The 19,680-nt window shown below is 46.4% G+C and overlaps 1 protein-coding gene across 1 annotated transcript in view; it reads right to left on the reverse strand.

Moving 5' to 3' along the window:
* Nucleotides 1–19,680, reverse strand: part of SLC67A1 (solute carrier family 67 member 1) — a 76,871-nt gene that overhangs the window by 25,786 nt on the left and 31,405 nt on the right. The gene's annotated exons all lie outside the window — the stretch shown is intronic.

Below are 19,680 nucleotides of genomic sequence, written 5' to 3' on the forward strand. Positions count from 1 at the left end.
TGTTTTGTTTTTAACGGTGAGAGCAATTATCCACTCACCCCATCATGGGAACCCTGTTAGTCAAAGGGTTTCATAAAACATGTGCTTAAAACCTACTTCAGGGCGCAGGTTTGGGGTGGGAATGTCCAGCAGAAGCACCAAAGGCTGGTGTCATGAAGGGCACGACACTAAGTGACCATCACGGTGTCTTGGAGGCATTGAAATTTAAACACCTTGGACTTCAGCAAAGTAATGCCTGGATTTCACCAGAGAAGGCTTTGGAGCTGTGCAAGCCTGTGCAGACTTGGGGGCGACCACACCGTCCCTGCAGCCCCAGCTGCAAAAACAAGATGCAAAGTGAGCTGCGAGCTGCCAACCGATTCTCCCTCTGAACCTGCTGATAAAGGGCTGCTTATTGCCTGACTCTTTGCTGCTTGCCTTGTCAGACCACGGTATGTGTTTTTCACGGAATAACCAGCAGCACTAATTGTGAAAGCCTCAAGTTTCCTCCATGCTAGACAAAGGTGCGGTCTGAATAATTTCTGGAGTATTATTAAAGTCCCAGAGCAAGACAGCCAAGGATTGAAATGCAAACAACCGAGAAAAGCATCACAGAGCAAATACGCATCTATATACACACATATTCCCGCTAACAACAACGGCAAAAATTCAAGCTGAACATTTTGATTCTCATTAATTATTATTAATAACAACAAAGTCAGATAATATCTTCCTGCAAATGGACTTAGTGCAGTAATTTAGACCTGCTGCCTTCCATCTGCCAAGCTGTTCCACTAATTACCCCGGACCACAAAATTAGTCATTTACCGGATCGTTATTTTTTATTTTTAGCACAGGAGATTGCCACTTTCTGATTTAAAATTATCTACCAAACAGTTCCCAAACTACCGAAATCAACTTTGGAGACCCAAATTTTTATTCAAGAAATCTGGAATTTCTACTTTGCATTGCAACATAAATTTACTAACAAAATAGAAAGGATAAAATAATCAAAATAAGTAGCTGCAGTGGCTTAATGTTTTCTGGAGTTTCTATATTTCAAGCTTTCATTCTGGTATGAAAAAACACATCATTTCAATTGTCAAAAATTTTCATTGAATAGAAAAACTTCCGTTCCGGTCCTATTTTTTCCTGGGGTTTTCCAGAATCCCACATGCCAACATAAATATGTTTTACTCTTCAGATCCAAGAACTGCAGCAAGCAATTTAGAAAGGATCCCCCTATAAAACTAGCAAGCAAACAATGCTCAACTTGACTGCAAGCATAAGACTGATTCACTGCTGTGAAAGGGACAACCTTGACAGTTTACACATTTGAGGAAACCTGGGCTTGCCATAATGGATTTGTGGCATTTTGTATGACTGGACTCTGAAGTCAGAGAAATCCAGTAAAATATGGAGCTCAAAGTCTTGTTTCCCAGGCAAGCCTGAAGTGTTCAAAATAATCTGAAAATCCCTTTTCCTAACCACAGCTTTCTGGAAGTGCTTCATCTTTTTCCAAATACCGTTCCTTGATGGAAAGGTGCTGAAGGTACACCCTCGGGTTAGCTGCTCTGCTACCTCATCCTTTGGCAGGGATGAACTCTCGAACTGGAGATAATGTATCTGTGTCCAGGAAACCACCCTGCATTTGTTTATTTGCTCGTTTAAGATGAAGCGAAACCAAGGGTCATAAAAATGCCATATCGACACAGCAGGCCCTTATTCTTTTTCTGATATATCTTTGTTTCTTTTTTTCTGAAGTTTCCACTACAACCTATGAATTACGCATAACGACACCTCCTGTGCCACCCCTCCAGTACAGCATCAGTGAAAGGCAGCTGCTTTATAAAGCAGCAGTGCAGGGTGATTCTCCTGACATGTCATCAACGTCTGAACCCCCCCTGAGGATTGCTTTGGGGCTTGGGTAGGCGAGGGACTGCACACATTGTCTTTTCCTGTTATACGAAGACACACAAATATTTATACTGTCATATAGAGGGACACAAATGCTAAAAGCAGCATGCATGTGGTGAATCATTATTTCTGGCAGCAGGGAAGACAAATGCCAGTGCGTTGAGCTGGGAGTATTCTTGCAACGATGCTGACAGGAGACTGGGGGACGGTGTATTTGCTGCGGAAACTGCTGGATCCTCAGCTAGAGATGCTTCATGTCACTGATGATGAGGAAAACTCTACCCACACCCTTGGATGCTGTTGGGAGGGAGCTGCAGCCCTGGGGAGGCCGGTGGGAGGGAGGTGGTGGTGGTTTGGAGGAGTCCAGCAAGCAGCAGGAGGGCAGGGGAGGGTTTGCACCCCACAACAGTCCTGAAGAACAGAACTTTGGCAAGGGGTACGTGATGCTTTTGCCACCGGCAGAGAAAACAGCTGGGGGTTGGCACTGATAACCCCTCTGCTGTGCTCACTGGACCCCTTTTTCTGCATGCTAAGCGAGTGGAGGACTTGGGGCTAAGCTGTTGCTCTTATTTCTCACTGGTCTGATGAGGAACAAGTGGTGCAAACCACAACAGCTAAGCTAAGGGTGAGACAACCTGACCCCTCAGCAGAGCCAAGGGCTAGGGGTAGGGATGATCACTGGGTTGACAGCTCCTGCCATGCAATACTTGGCTTACGGGCAGTCTTTATTTTTGAAAAAATGTAAGCATGAAATCTCGTATCTGTCGATGTCAGCGGGAGTCCCTCTGCATTCAATTTTGCCTGTCTGGCTTATCAGGAGGAAGTTTCATCAGGAAGGGACACAGCGGCACTATTAAGACAAATGAGGCATGTTAATTAGGTTGCTCCTGTGGGACCTTTTCCTATCTTCTTCCCTTCCTGCCCTCCCTCTCGTCCCTCCTGGCTGTCCACAAACCAGCCATGTGGAGCCAGAATGAGCTGTGCCAAATCCAGCAGCAGATTTCCTGAGCGGGGCGGAAGAACAAAGGATGTGGGCAGAACTAATACAATTAAATTAAAGGGAGCAAAAGGGCACAAGCAGCTTCAGCAGCTGAGATCATTGTGCGGCCTCTTCCAGCTTCTTGCTGATTAATAGAGGTTAAGAACCTTTACCGTCCTGGGCTTTATGGTCAAGATAACATGAGTAACTTTATCTGCATAATTCAGCATGTTACTTATAATTCCTTTGCTTCTCTTGTATCTGGAGAGAGAGTCCCTTGCTGACTTTTGCCAGCAGTCTTCCTTGCTCTCCCCCAGGGTTTTCTGCTAGCAAAGCTCCTCTCAGGTCAGCTAGGACCACAGCTGCCTGCTCTTCTTTGTGTGTTTTCAGCCTTGCTGTGAAAGGGAGGAACAAAATTCATCATCCTGCCCTGCATGGGACTGATGTGCCCCAAGGTCCTTCCATCAGCAGGGTGCAAAGCAATAGGCTGCAGGGAGCAAACACATGAACCCAGAGGAGGACTAGTTTTTGCTAGTTTTTGCCAACAGGAGCAGGCACAGCTTGCCTCAACCTAAAGCTTTCAAAGAAATAGGAAGAAAACATAAGCAGAAGGACCTAGAGGCCAGAAGCCCATAAGATCAGCCAAACACTGCTTAACAACATAAGAAAAGCCTCTCCTTTTCATTTTCCTGCGGCCATTAGGCAAGTGTGGTGGATGCATTAAAGCATCCCTTAAAAAGTTTTAAAGGGTTTCAAAAAGTGGGATGGGTGGCCCAGGGCACACTTGCTGTGAGACTGATGGTGTGGCCAGGAATGAGGCTGACAGCCAGGATTGCCCCTCTGGAAACTCCATCCTTGATGCTGGTGGGAAAGCAGAACTGATGGTGAAACCATTAGTAGTAATGTCATGGTAAACAGATTAAATCCAGAGAAAATATAAGCATTCAAAGCCAGCTGGAGAAGGGTTGCATTTCTTCCCATCTAACACTTAACCAGCCTCTGTATTTACGGGCAGGTAAATCCCAATGTGCACCACACTTCCCAGGTGAGGCAATGCAAGGACATGCTCTGTGTTACTTCACAACCTGCTCCCATCAGGGTCAGTGAGGCAAAAGAGCTCAATCAGGGCTCAGTTTCTGAATCTAGACATGGCACAGTTACACAGGTGACAGCAAGAGCTCCCATATGCTTCCCAACTCCTGGAAGTGATTTTTTGTGGCTCTGCCCTAAGTGTCACGTGCCCCTGAAGTCAGAGGTGGCACACATGAAGCATCAGAGAAATCTGGTGTGGTTTACAGTAAATGCAGCTCTTGGAAAGCGGGGCCTGGCCAAAGTATATCCACAAAGTATGTGTGGGTGCATACACATACATATATATGTACAAACACATGTGCAGAGCATTTCCCAGTAGCTTTGAGGAAATACTTTCAGCAAAACTTCAATGAAATATTCGATCTCACAAAGCTGTGCACACCATACAGAGATCAGGCAGTGGCACAGGAGCAGGAGAGAGGCTACTGACCCGGCATTTGCAGGCAGGTAATATTTTCAGCTCAAAGACAAGGGTGTTTGAACAGAGTCCTGGCTGGTACCTGCCAGCCACAGCCCCCAGGCAGTGCCAGGGAATGATGGGCACCAGAGAGTCCTGCTTCCACCAAGGAAGGTGACAACAAATTAACACAGGATACAGTTTTGGGCTCCAGCCCAAATCCCAGTCCTTGCTCTGACCTTGCTGGGCTGCAATTCCCACCTTTGGTTTCCTGCCTAAAAAGGCTGGGACAGACCCATGAAGGTACCCAGGGGTGGCTGCCAGCCAGGAGGCTGCATTCAGGCCGTGTGTGCCTCGAGATGGTATCAGTTGCTTTCTGATTAGCATTCCAGCCACAGAGCCCTGCTCTGCAAAGCCCAGGAGAAAAACCCACGTGTGTAATTGCACAATTAAATGTTGCGTCAATACAGCGATTCTTTCAAGGAGGAAGCAGTTCCCAATGATTCCCTGATGATTAAAGGATCAATGTGTAGTTCGGCAGTGAATGGGATTGTGTTTGTTTTCTTTCTCTTTTTCTTAATAAAGTCAAAGTTGAACATGGAGAGAGCACAAATTGTTTTTTAGTGACTCACTCCTACTTCAAAACAGCCCTGTATAAAGCCGGCATTCATAGCTGGCCCAGATTCCTTAAAGAGCTCTGAAAGGACTCTCAAAATATTTCTTTGATTGCAGTCCGGCCACACTATCCACTCATCCACTCACACCCTTAGAGGAGCAGCTATGGGTGAGAAACAGCTGGTGAGTTAGAAAGAAAAGAAAAGCAAAAAACTGAGGTGAAAAAAAAAGTTTCAGGTGGAACCATGACACCGAATCATGCTCTCCAGTAAGCAGCCTTGGGTCCGTAAGAAAGTGAGCATCGGCTGCTGTGATCCCGATTAAGTTAGTGATACACAATCTTAGTGCATAATTTATTGCAAATTAGTGATGGCTTCATTCAGGAAACTTTGTTTTACTGCCTTGACAATGCTTGCTGACTGTACTTCCTCTTTGACCCATTGTGGTCTGGTCTATGTTGTTCAGATTCCTCCTAACCACAAAAAAGCAAGCACAAAATTTTCACCAAAGCTTCTTAAAGAAACAAAACCACAAAAGCCTCAACCAAAAATAGATTTATGGAGCCTCAAAAAATTTCACACATTTCCTAGGATGCTCATGTAAATGTACAGAGATAGCCTGGCTTCCACAGCCCAGGGCAAGAAACAGCACAATAACACAAATAAACCCAGACAGCCCCATGCTCAGCAGGCTTCCAGGCAGCCCTGACGGCCAGTACCATCCATCACATTGTCTGTGCCTTCGAGAGGAACGCAAAAAGAACCCCAGACCTTCCTTTCCACAGTTCCTCCTTCTCCCTGTCCTCGTGGAAGAAAACATCACACCAAGGCATGAGTAAATGCGGAAGGAATCTTTCCCCCTGGCTCTCCTGTCCAAGCAAATGCCCATGTGGAAACAGCGTGTGAAGCAAGGAGCACAGGTTAATGCAGCTGAAGGAATGTTAAAACCCAAGTGGGAACAAATGCAGCCATTGAGGGATGTGCTGGAGAAAGATGCCCTTCCTCACTTGCTTCTCGTGGTCAGGTAGAAGGTACTTCACAAGAAGTAGGACAAATCACCTGAGATAAATCACCCATATTTCACTGTAGCCCCTCAGTGGGACTCCTTTAGTTGTAATTTTCCCATTATTTCTCTGGAAGCCTGAGATTTCTCTAGAGACGGAACATAAAACCTGAGCAGATACCCACTCCCACCCATCAGCAGGAAAAGGAGGGAGTTCACTGCCCTGATGCAACTGGAAACCATGACCAGGGTGTCCTTTTTGCCTTCATATGTTTTAGATGAGGAGCAAAAGAAGTTGGCTGCTGCTGCTTCGGGGGGAGCAGGAGTCTCTTTTTCACTCCAGCAAACTTGACATCACTGCAGGCTGTCCAAGGAGTAGGTGAGACTTTGTGTCCACACCCCGTGCAGAGCCCCTCACAGGGCGAGAATGAGTCACCCGAAGACAAGTGCTCATTCAACTGCTTGTTTCTAGTGGCAGCCACATCTGGAAAATTCGGGTGGTGGGAAAGGAAAAAAAGAGAAAGGGGATATGGGCATCCTGCATCAACCATTTCCGTCAGAACTGGGCGAGGGAGGGCTGCTGAAGTTTAGCAGTGGTGTATTAGCGGGGCAAAGAGACAGGAGTGCAATGGCAGAGGCACGTCAGAGCTGCTGTGTGCTGAGGACACCAGGTGTGGGACAGGGCCAGGAGTTCACAGCCATCCCCAGAGTCATCAGAGCTACTGGTGACTTAGCTTCCCTTAAGGGACATTCACTCCCATGTGTGTCACTGACCCAGCACAAGGAGAGCTGCTGGTGGGACCTGACACTCAGCCTTGCAGAAAAAACCCTTTAGGTCAGAGCAGGGCATTAAATAAAACCACTTGGGCTTCTTCTACAGGCAAAACCCTCCTTTAGCAGAGCTCCCTCTATAAGTGGTGCTCTGTGTGAACGGATAAGGCTGGCTGTCCATCACCGGCTCTGCAGAAACAAAGCTATCTGTCCCCAGCAAGCTCCTGCTGCAAAGAAAATCCCAGCAATGGAAAGCAGCTTGAACTAACCGGCCCCAGCTCAAGAAGGGCAGATCCCGCTGCCGGGGTGTGAAGGGGATGGTTGTGGCAGGATGCTAATTCCCAGGCAGCTGGAGCAGCCTGCCTGCGCCAGCCTGTCCTGCTGCCTGATCCAACGCAGCGCTCCTCCGAGGAACTCGGCTAATTGCCGGAAGAGGCATATCAGTTACGCTTCAATCAGACGTGGGCGGATTTGAATGCTTTGCCCATAATCCGCCACTAATTTTGAGTATCGTTTATTCTCATGTGCTCTTTTCTGGTAAAACATCCTATTTCAAAATACCGCACTTTGTTAATTCAAAGCTTGCACTTGCATGTGTGATTATTGCTTTTCCCTATTGCATGGCATTGACAGTCCCACTGGCATCTCGGTGCACCGAACACCTGCACATTTACATGCATTTATAACAAATGGGGGAATAAGCTTCACTCCCCAAAAGATTTTAGCCCGCTGGCTGGCTAAGGTGTTACTTGCTCACGCTCCATGGTATCACCCTGTACATCTAGAAATGGAAGAGTCTAGACAAAGACCAGGTATGAGTTGCACTCCCTGAACGGGGGCTTGCAACATCTGGCTTTGATCCCAGCAGCGCTAATACTGGATGAGCTGGGGCAGGTCAAGATAGGCATCAGAAAGTGGGTGTAAGCGGTCAGTTCTCAAAGCAGAGGCATCCCACCCGTGGGGCCAGGACATGTGCTGTTCGATCTATCTGTGGATGATCTGGAGCAGCAGTGAGGCAAGAAAGTTTGCTGAGGATATGCAACCAAGAGTACTGGGGAAAAGAGCAGTCAGTGGGGAGTTGCATATGGCCCTTAGAGGACTCAGGGATTGGGCAAGAACAGGGCAGCTGAAAGTCAGTGCAGATCAAATTTAAAGTGATGCATGCAGGGAAAACAAATCTTAAATTCACATATGAAATGATAGCTTCTGAACTGCTTGTTATTACTCAGGAATGAGACCTTTGGACTATCATAGAGTATTCCACCATCAGCTCAGTAATCAGCTAATCAAACATCAGGGATTACCATAAAAGAAACGGCAAGCGAACAGAGAAAATAACCCCATTAGACCACTGTATAAACTCCTGGTTCACCAGTACTTTGAATAGTGCGTGCAATTCTGGTCCTCTCCTCTCAAAAAGGTATCTAAGAAATGGGACAGACTCAGAGGACAGCAACAAGGACAATTCATGGCGACTGGTTTTATGCCAGAGTAGGCTGAGAGCCTTCACCCCAGGAAGATGTCTAAGGGACATCTAATAAAAGTCCACAGGTTTGTGAGGGACTTGGAGCAGGGGGTTAGGAAGTGGCTGACACGATCATTTCCACCAAAAGAACTGGGAAGCACCAAACGAAGATGTCAGAGACTGGTTCAAAACAAAGAGAAAGGCCTAATTCTTCCCACAATGTGTAGAAAGAAGGTTGGTGGAGTTTCTTGCTGCTCGCATTGTGGAAGCAAACAGTACAAGGAGAGACTGGCCAAGCACTTGGAAGAATGATCCATTGAGGGTTACTAAAGAGTCTCAAACCACATTCATTCATGTCAGGAACTCCCCTGAGTTGAAAACAGTTGGAGGCTGTAAAAGTCATCAGTAAAGCATTATGCAAGTTTGTCCCACTCTTTCTCTTCCCTAGGCTTCTTACTATGATTTTTACTGGAGAAAGGATACCAGATCATGTTGAGACACAAGTGTAATTTTCTCCTCTTGCAGCAGGAATCAAAACCGTGTTTCCCACCACCATCTCACAAACCAGACAGGCTCATTTTTGCTCATTCCCTGGAAAATGCTGCTTTTTTTCCTACTATCCTTAAACGTTCCAGATAATAAAGAATAACAACAACTCTCACTTTGCACATGGGACACTCAATTGGAAAAGGGTAATGCTACATTTCAGTCCAAGAAATATTCACGCATCTTCTCAAGTGACTATTTAATATAATAAAAAGATGCAATCTCCCATCTCTTAAAGATATATTTTTCCCAGTCTTTTTCTTGGATACTCCAACCATACACAGTAATAATAGTTTTTTGGGATCCCCCCCACCTTCTTCATGGTGGATGTTTGTTCCCTAACAGGTGGCAAAACCTTTAAGTCTTTTATTTTATTTTATTTTTTAAATTAAGAACAAAAACTTCTCTTCCAAACTCAGAATGTTTGAATTAATAAAACACTCGGTTTGGGTGTGTCACTGGGTAAGGACTCCCACACACAGACTGGTTAGAAGGTGAGCAGCGCCCGCTAGACTACCTGGTGACTCACCACCGAACGCATCGTTAATCATATGTTACAGCATGTCTGACTTCATAGAGTGCTGTAGGTGGTGTGAAATAATCTTTGAATGAGTTCAAGCTTTTTCTAGCTTTTATGAGGTTACAATGCTTCAGACTCCAAAAGACTCAGCTGGGCAGGAAACTGTTGAGGATTTGCTATAGTAACCTGGGCTGCACTCCCGGCACGTCAGGTCTTGGCTCTCAGCAGTGACTTTGGAGGATCTGCAACTCTGGCATCGGCTGAAGCTGTTACCTCTCACCGATCATGATGCACTCGCTTACTCAGAGCTGGCTCAAAGCACGGCGTGGGCAAAGCTGAAATTTGCTGCCCAAGGATTGAGGGGTGGGGGCCAGATAGTTCCTGTGAGGGGAAAGGGTAGGACTCGGCTGGGAAAGAAAACATAAGAGAGCTCTGGTGAGCCAGGACCACTGCCTTTGCTGGCACTGAGGAGACAGGCGGTGACTGCTACTTCCAAGACGACGTCTCCCACCTGCCAAAACCAGACACAGACACCAGATGCTCTGGCCTTCCTCAATGAGCATGTCTTCTCGCCACTCTGGCACAGGCAAGTAGACAACAGGACTGTGGGCAGACAGTCTAATGCTGCAGGCAAGGACCTGTTTTGCCAAAGCTTGGAGGTGCCCCATCATCAGCCCACCAAAGGACTCGAGTTTCTTCCTCTGCCCGTCCCTTTTGCAAGCAGGGCCCTGGCAAAGCTACTGCAATGATCCAAGAGAGCAATCCTCGTGTCATGCAAAAGGGCTCTCTCCACACCCCACACCCAAAGGCTAACGAGGTAAATAGCAAAGTCATTGACTAGCCAAGTCTGACACTTAAATGTCATCTTTTACCCGGACCACATTCATGTGAATGACATTTTTAAGCTACATAATCCCTAGCAAAACAAGTTACTTCTCTACCTTGAGGTAAGTAACTGTAAATGCAGCATCCTACCAGAGGTACGGCACAGACTGATCTTGCTTTGGAACAAGTACTGGCAGCCAACACCTCATACCTCGAAGTGTGAAAAATCTTACTGTGCTGCATCAAGGGCTCCAGTGCCTTTTTGTCTAGTAAGACCTTTTAATGAAACATGACACATTAGGGCTAATTTTGTACGGGAAGCAATGTTGGAACACTAATGAAAAAAGTCACATATAAAACATTTCACACGTCAGGTGGAAGACCTTCCAGCATCCCACTCCAACCTCTTCAGTTGCACAACAGCTCCCTTGAAAACAACCCTTTCTCCAGCAAAGACAGAGCCTGAGGGCTGTGGTGCTGCTGATTTAATTTTGTGAAGAGTTTGACCCCAGAAGGAGCCATCTGCATGAGAAAAGTGAGTCACTCCATTTCAATAATGGGCAAAGCCATTAACTAAAGGTACACCGTTTGCTTGCTTGGGCAGGCTTCATACACTCAAACCAGGAGTGGTCTCACTGTTACTATATTTACTGAACTGTCCCAATTAAGCATTTTGTTTCCTTCATCCCATAATGACAATGGTTTCTGCATGTTAAATATATTCAGAAAGGAGGTTGCTTTGTGTTTCATATTTGCAAATTGTTGTAGTTTTCTCCCCTACACAGGCTGTAGGACAAACACTAGCCAAGGAACAGCTAAGAAACTTCACTGAATGATGAATTTTCTTAACTATTTCGTTTAGCATAGCAGAAAATAATTTATTTGGGTTAAAAAGCACATTCAGTGTTAACTGAAGTTGCCTGCACTTTTTGGAGTAATGAATTAGATTTAATGTACTTCATACCAGTCACATGTAATTGCAGGGTCTTCTATGCACCTTGCGTGTTTCAGTGGATTGCAGCATTGCCAAAACCCCGAATATGAACATCTTCTACCTGCAGACCTGGTGCAGCGGCTGCATTTCGAGCACTGCCTACCACACCTTTGCTCTCAGTTGGAGGCACTCCCCTTAGGGAGAAAAAGCGCTTTGTTCCTTTCTTGCACCGCATATCATCTTGGCCCTGCTACTGAGACCACCTACAGGGATGCCAGTTAGTATCAGCTGCGTTGTGCTGAACTGGTATTTATGGGAGCGCTGGGTGGGAACCACATCTTAGGCAGCCTCATGGGCAGCCTCTCCACCCAGGCACACGCTTACGGCAGAAGCCTGCTCCATTCACCACCAAATGATGGCAACTGCAAACTACCTGATGGACGGAAAATTGCGAGCAGAGTGTTTACTGTATTTTTAGTTGCGTTTAATTGCAAATTAGCAGCTGGAAACAAGGAGGGGTGAGCAGTGTGTGAGCCGCCAGCTGCCTGCAAAGGAGGTTGGAAACCTCCGATTATACATTTCTGTAGCTCCACTGAACGCAACGCTGGCCCACTGCGTGCCTGGGGTTTGCTGTACCTAGAAGATTTACATTACAAGCCATCTGGTGTTGCAAGAGCCAGAGGCCACACTCTCCTTTGGCAGGACATCTTAGGGAACACCTGTATTTTAGATGCTACAGTCAGTAACTCAAGGCAGCAATGGGCCATGTTCTTTAGCGGTCGGCGGCGATGAGGATTTTAGACTGGTGCTTGTGATATCCTGGACCCTTGTAGAAGCTGGCTGCTTTCAGTGCACCAAAGAGGTCCACATAAACAGACAAACTGGTTGATGAGGAAATTATTTACCTTTAGAGGTGACTAGCAGGTGGTTCTTTCTCTTTTGAGTGCACAATGAAAAAGAATTGTGTGCTTCTGTTTCATTTCAATTTTATTTTCAGCAGGGAAAAAACATGAAAACATGGACTTTAAAGTGCCAGAGCTGTTGGATGTACAGCTGTACAGCACTGGGGTGTCCAAAGTACAAGGCTCTCCAGACCCGGGTCCCCACCAGTCCTCACAATAATCCCTACATAAAGTTTTCCTTTCCTACATATGGAGACAGACATAATGCAGTAGCAGCTGAAAAACTCAGACTTCAAATCTCACAATTTATCTTCATGGCACTCCTGTGGGTGACAGTGGTGCAAACACCCCATACGTACTCACAGGGAAATGAAGCACAGAAAACCTAAGTGCCCCAGGGTAAGGTCCCATAAATATCATGGTGGAAAAAAGCCTTAAAAATCAGATCTTTCACATGCAAGTTTAGTGCTCAGACCAGTGGGCCACAGTTTTCCTCTAGTCTTTCTTTTCCCTGGATCCCCAAAAAGCCTTTTCTGCTGCCCCAGCCACACCACTGATGCAATGGGAACTCACAACTTGTTGTGTCTTGCAGCACCCTGACATCACAACACCAGTGCTGTGTATTACAGCACCACTGACGAGAGAAACACACAGGTGTAGATTTTGAAGGTACATGACATCCCTATTACTGTTTCAAGAATTTCTCCCAAGGAGCCTTGCCATTGAACACTGGTGTCGGCTGGCCCAGCTCCACAGGAACCAGCTGCCCTAGAAACAAGGCTTTGTCCCAGGGATGCATCCTGGATCCCTGACTCAAATCATAAATTTGAGTCAGTGGAAAATAGTATGAGGAAGGACTGAGTAAAAACCACAGGGTCAAAGTAAAACGAGCCACGCAGATCATGAGGAATTATCAAGAAACACTACAATCCCAGCTGCACTGGGGACATCATGGAGAAGGGGTTGGAAAAGATCAGCCGGGGCCATCATGGAAAAGGTGCAAAGTCAGGAAGAGCTGAAAATTTTTTTGCAGGACTGATCAGCCCAACATCACCAGTGTATATGCAATGGCTGCCAATCCTCATCAAAATGGCAGCACCCAGTACAAAGAGCATAGCCATAGAGCAGACACAGATTAGCAGAAGGAAAGGATTTGAAATTCACTCCTCTTTAGTAAATTATCGGATAGCAGCTGTTAAGGAAAAAAGTTGGTATGAGTTTATTACCAACATCTTTACCTTTAATCCCTGCTTCCTACAAGGCTAGTTGTTAAGCTGGCCTCAGACAAAGGCAAAGATTTTACTAAATGACACAAACTAAGCACAATTTATGGTGTTTACAGATATAGCCAACAAACCCTATATTTCAACTACACTAATAAATGAGGTATCCTAAAAGCAAAACACTATGGGATTTGAAGGCTTTAGAGATGTTCTTTTTGGGTTACTTTAAGTCCGGTTAATATTTGCCTTTAATTTCTTTCACAGACCTATTTCTAGTAAAATCTAAACATGACTGAAAAAAAGAAGAGACTACTGAAAGATCACTAAACATGTGGAAAAAATTATCCCTGAGGGAATATGAAAACCATCTGCCCAAGACTTCCTCTGCATTCATCCTGCAGACATGAACAGCAAGAGATTGATGCTCTGGTGGCAAACACAAATAAAGTGGCAAACCCTGGTCTTGGCGGGCATCAAAAGAAACCGCACATCCAGCCATCCAGAGAGCTTATTTAGCTAAGAGCATATTAGCCCCTAGGCTAGCCAAGACTTTATCGGTTGGAAAATCCCAGTCATGAGTGCTAGCTGCAAGGAGAAAAAAAAAAAAAAAAAAAAAAGAAATGGGCAAAGATCAGGCAGGACAAGCCTGAACATGTTCAGTTTGTCCTTCCTATGTTACAATTATATCCTCTCATTCCTCAAAGCAAAAGACAGTTCAAAGAGACAATAAACCCCTTTTTAGTCTTACACTTCACGGGAACGTCACTGAAACGGAACTGAAGTGGATCACAGAGATAAGGCGACAGGAGAAATTAAACCCTTCCCCAGAACTACCCTTCAGTAAAATATCAGCAGAGAAATAGAGGCACCGGTTCAGACATAACTATGCCATTCATCTGAGGAAACAGGACTTACATTAGTGGTTTCAAACAGATTAATTTAGTATAGCGCTCCTTAAACTCTGCAGCTGCTTCCTTCCTTGCGCTGCAGGATTATCAGCCTCTAAGGCTCCTACTAATTTCATTTTATGGGATGGGTAGTATTTTACTGTCAGGAAATGTGATAATCTTTTTGGGTACAGCTTAATAAATGCTTCATTTAAGGTCCCAAGAAATCTGGGTTGAAGCACTGTTGACCATATGATGGCTTTGGAGCAAAGTGTGAGGGACCAGTTAAAGCAGCCACTAAACAAGGGGTTTCCACTGCTTTTCTTTACCCCCTCATCTGGGCACAAAAGACATAGGCCAACAATAGCACTACAAAGAAAAGAAATAGAGCTGAAAGGCGGGGCAAGGAGCATGCTCAGGATGGATCTGGGATGTTTCAGAAGGTGTACCCACCCCATCCTGTCTCCCTCCCAAATCAAACGAAGTAAAACTGAAGGCACGGGGCTTAACGATGCCACAGGGAACAATTAAGTGGCAAGGGGAAAAGAGTTGGATTTGCAACTAAAAACATGAGACACTAAACAGTCTTGGACAGTGAAATATTTGACAGTTGCAATCCTAAACATGGACGGGACAGGCAGAAATAAAAGATTCCATCATCTATTACCAAACTGCCCAGAAACAATCAAATGCTCATGTTGAAAGGTTACTATAAAGTGAAACAACAGCTTTTTTTTAAAAAAAAAAATTTAATCTACTTCACCAATATTTTTATAGATCATGGGGATTTCCCTGCTCATCCCTCCAGCTTGGGGTCTCATTGCTAGTGAACATTCATATAATGGTAACAAACTTCAACTGGCACAGGACAGAGACCTTTTCTAACCATAACTGGGCTGCATGAGAAATTAATTGCCCAACTGGAAAGTCATAAATACTTCAGACTGACTCAGTTCGGGTGTACAGGATTTTTTCCTGCCTTTCACTGCGTCAGGGAATTTCTTTACACCCTACAGCAGCACATGGCTGAAGGCATCAGTGGTCATGAATAATCAGGGAGGGACTTTTCCAGAACAAGGCAGTAATGTGAAAAAGTCTTTCTTCTGGGGCGACATTTGCATGACCGAGGGATGACATAATAAGCCCACAAACAAAAAAGTCTTTATACCCCCATGGCAGCTTTCGAAACCTCTCCACACTGGCTTGGTCCTTCCCTTCTATGCAGAAGCAACATATTTTGAGGGCAGGAATTTAAGCCCCATCTGGACCAGGTCAACTGCCATCTCTGCAGCCGTGGCTTTATATCATTCTTTCTGGCTAACGCAATCCTATGACCCACATTAATGATGCTCTTTTATGGGGCACAACATTTCACTGTAAGACTGAAGGGATCTATTTCTGCTCTGGTATGAGAGTCAAGCAGAGCCCAGGGTGACAAATCTGTTTGCATAGGAGATCCATCAGTGTACAGCTGGAGCCACCTCAGAGGTGACGGAGCAGAAAGAAAAGGTACAAATGGCATTGCCAGAGAGTGAAAAGGCAGCAGCATGCCAAGACACTCCCACTCCACACCCCACCCCTAAAAACCAAGACCCTGTTAGGCTCTCCGGAGCTGCTGAAAGAGCCAAATTAAAAAGGAGCTGCTGAAGTGCAGCCAGAGGAGCTGCATGCCAGGACGCATCCTTGCGAAGGCAGCCCAAGCACTGCCGGGGCACTGAACCGGTGCTGGAAACCCCGGCAGGGTGTGAAAACACAGTGCAGATGCCCCAAGTGAGGCAGAACTAATGTTTGACTTCCAGCATGGGCTGTGTGCCAGATGTGGACCTCTGCTGAGAGTTAACCAAAATGCATTTGAAACTCCAAACAGACCCCTTTATTTTGCAGATCGTTTGTTTTTAAGGAGAGGGCTGAGCAGTGATCTAAGGAGTCAGAATCAGGTAGTTCAAATCCCCGCAGAAAAGTCTCCAGGGACTTTCAGAGCAGTGAAGCAGGCGCTACAGGAATGATGGATGCTGGACCAAGCCCAGCCTCCCAAGCCTGAGGGGATTTGCTCATGCTGCCGGGAGCAGGGAAACCGTTTCTCACCAGTATAGGAAGTCAAGCGCTTGGCAACAAGGGAGGCAGCTCTCCCACAACTCCGGTTACGCAAACAGCTGCCTTCTGCTGGGTTTCAACATGCCTTGCTGCTCCAAAAATAATTTCCTGCTTGATTTGATACCATTAGCAGGAGCACACAGCGCAGCATGAACAGTCATGCTGCTTCACGCTGGATCCAGCTAGCCACTGGTTTGTAGCAAAAGCCCAGATTTCGTTTTCTGGCAGAAGGAGATGATTACGCAGGGGAAAAAGGTAAGTGGGGTGATAGCGTAAACCCTCTCCTCTTCACCCGTGACGGGTTTTGACGCAAGCCTGGATGAAAGTACCTGCCACCTTCATCCTTCTGGGCCTCTTTCCAGAGCTGAGATTTCCCAGCCCTTACAGCTCGTAACACTTATGGCGTATAACCAACACTCAGCAGCCAAGCAGGAATCAATGCCAACATAAAGTTCAACGACAAAGTCACCGCTTGCTGGGCAATTAGAAGCTGTGTTGGTCCCGGACAGAGCTGCTGGAGTTCCCCGCGGCAAGAGCACCCAAAAGCTGGTATCACACCTTCTTTCATTCACCACTCGATGACTTTGTGGGACTTTCTGGAAGCCTGTGGGGTCTTGTCAGAGTAATCCCAGTCCAGTCCAGTGCTTTGAGAACAGCAGCAATTTCCGTTCCTAGCTGGACTGGGATTTGGATAGCAAATTTTGCCCTAAGGTGCATCTGATTTCCCGTTCCCTATTCCCAGACCAGGCATCTGCATGTCCCTTCCCAAGGGCCTGCCTTGGGGGAACTCCTCCAGGGGTCTTCTTCACCAACAGTGCTTCAGAAACCTCAAAGAGTACAGAAGGTTAAAGATGCCAAGGCCCAGCACATCAGCATCAGAGTCCATAGCCTGTAGACCACCAACAGCACAGTACACCAACCCTCCCAACTCACAGCCTTACACAGAGGTTAGCTGGTATCTTCCAGATGAAGTTCAAGTAACATTCAGCAAAGAAATGAAGCAGCAGAGTAAAACTCAGTGTCACACAGTAAAACAATGGCTGCAAAGTAGGATTCAGAAGCTGATAGCATGTCCACAAAATCAGTGTATTTGAAGGCAGTACAGAGCACACACTGGTGTGAAGGAGGACTCCCCAGCAAAGTCTGAAGGTCTGTTTTAGCATCTGAGAAAGCTCTATGGGGTTTTCCAATGCTGCCTGACTCAGAAGCAGAAATCCTTGACAGCATCAGCCAAGTGATTTTGTGCTGACTTTTTCCTCCTCTTATACCTTGAAATCAAAATTGTTCAATGGCATTTGTTTATGCTTATACATTTTAAGACCAAAGAGATTACAAGGAACCATTTAATCTGATTCTCACCACACAAGCCTTACCAACTTTTTCTTTTCACAGTCACTCTTCGAGCCACACGATGGCTTATGAAAGATGCCCCTCAGCCATGACTAGAACAGTATAAGGGGTGATGGACCCATCACTGCTTTTGGGGACTTTGGACAGAAACTAACCTTGGAAGGTAAAGCCATGAAAAGAGAGGGAACGTCCCATCAGCCATCCTGCACAGGACAGAACTCCAGGATGACATCCCCAGCTTTCATATAGGAGGCAAAATATGCATCTCAGCTGACCCAAATGCCAGGTGGGGCCTGTCCTGTCACCATCACAATAAAAGGGAATCACACTGTGAAGAGGGGAGCTCCTCAACTGCTGGAGGTTCCGAGATAGGCAGGAGGACAGGACTGGTGGGAAGAGCGTGTGAGCTGGTTTCCATGCTCAACTGACCCATGTCTGCAGCTGCTGCTGCTCCCACAGCCCGAGGGAGTGCAGATAAGCAACAGTTCAGCTTTTCCAGACATAGCACAACTCCTGTTTACAGCCTCTGGGCTAGACTTTTCAAAAGAAGGAGCTAGGTGTCTATTCTTGCAGGAAACCAGGTGTGTAAACAGTTCAATTAATATACCCAGCAAACTGTGTTCTAGCACAGCAAAGAGGGCTAGTGGAGACAAGCCAAGAGCATAGGAGCTGAGGAAGGAAAATACTTTTAAAGAATATGCCTAATTATAGATGGGCCTGGGCCAAAAGTTTGTATATGAGCACCTGGAATGGCCCTGGGGAGCAGAATTGAAACCTGAACCCATATCCACTTTTCTAACTTGCTCCTCTCCCAGATGAACTAAACCCAGCCCCAGCCCCGTCATGCAGTCTGAGCTGCAGGTCACCAACAGCCAAATACTGGAGGTCTGGCTTTCTACTCTCAACTGGGTTTTGGCCAAGCCATTGTGCTCAGCTGCTGGTGCCCTCTGTTCCTCTTGCCCCACATCGCCCAGTGCCCCGCCGTGGGCCCACTCTGCCCCACGGGAGAGCTCGCTGTCGCTCTGTGGCAGCATGTCCCCAGATCACTGACTCAAGGTGGAGATGCCCGTCTGGTGTCTGACAGCACGTCCCCGTTTGCTCCAGTGGCCACGGCGTTCCCAGCACTGTGACCAAGCCCTGCTTTTCACTGCACCACCTTCTCCCTGCCCTTGCAGGCTACAGCTGCAGCTCCTAGTCAAAGCAAGGAGCCTGCCCCAACACAAAGCCAAGTGCCTCCATACCATATAATGACAACAACTCTCAGTTTTGTGCCAAAGCCACAGAGTCAGGGCTCGTTTTGAAGGGCACAACCTCCACAGCGGGGAGAGCCCCCCCATGCCCTTTATGAGTCCCTGCAGAAGTGGCAGACACCCTTTTCTCCCTTAAAGCTCAGCTCTCCAGGACAGAAAACTAAACTTTACCCACACCTTACCATCTCTTTTAAATGCAGATTTTCTTTATAGCAGAATCACATTTAGCAAAGATCAGTTCCATCCCCATAAAACCACCCTGTCACAGGCACGTCATACATTTCAGACAGCTTGCAAGGCTGACTAAACATTTACTTTTGGGTGGCTCATTTCCAAAGTCCAGAAATAGATCCTCATCCACAATAAAAGAGTGCCCGGGTGTGCCATCAGACAGCTTCACTGCCCGTTAGAACATGCTATTTGCATTCCTGCAGTTTCCTCCTTACGGGCTGCTGCTGCTGCCTGGCTCCAAGCTCACTGCTGCTTCCCCCTCTCAGAGCAGACCTGCAGATAAGATAGGCCTTATCTCCTAGCTGGATTATTCCTGGTAAGTATTTAGCAGTATTCGTGCATCATCTGACCTTGGGTCCTGTTAGGCTGAGGTAGGTGACCAATGCATGTGGCTCTTGATTGCCTTCCCTTTCCTGGTGGACACCCTGCCTCTCACCAGTACAGAATGGGATGAACTGGCACAGCTGGAGAAGGGTAAATGGGATTTGTTCACACTGGATGCTGTAATAGTCAAGGCAGTGTTTGTGTTTTGGAAACCTTTTGAACAGTTTAGCCCTACTGCTATCCAGAGCAGCTTTGCACTGCGCATGTGCTTTTCTAGCTACTGCAAATTCTTCCCTGCCACAGCTGAACCTCCACCCCCAAGAAATAAAACAATTTTAAAAGTAATAATCAGGCTTTATACAAAAGCACAGGAAAAA

This window comes from Athene noctua, chromosome 14 (genome assembly GCF_965140245.1).
Source record: "Athene noctua chromosome 14, bAthNoc1.hap1.1, whole genome shotgun sequence".
Classification (NCBI taxonomy): Eukaryota; Metazoa; Chordata; class Aves; order Strigiformes; family Strigidae; genus Athene; species Athene noctua.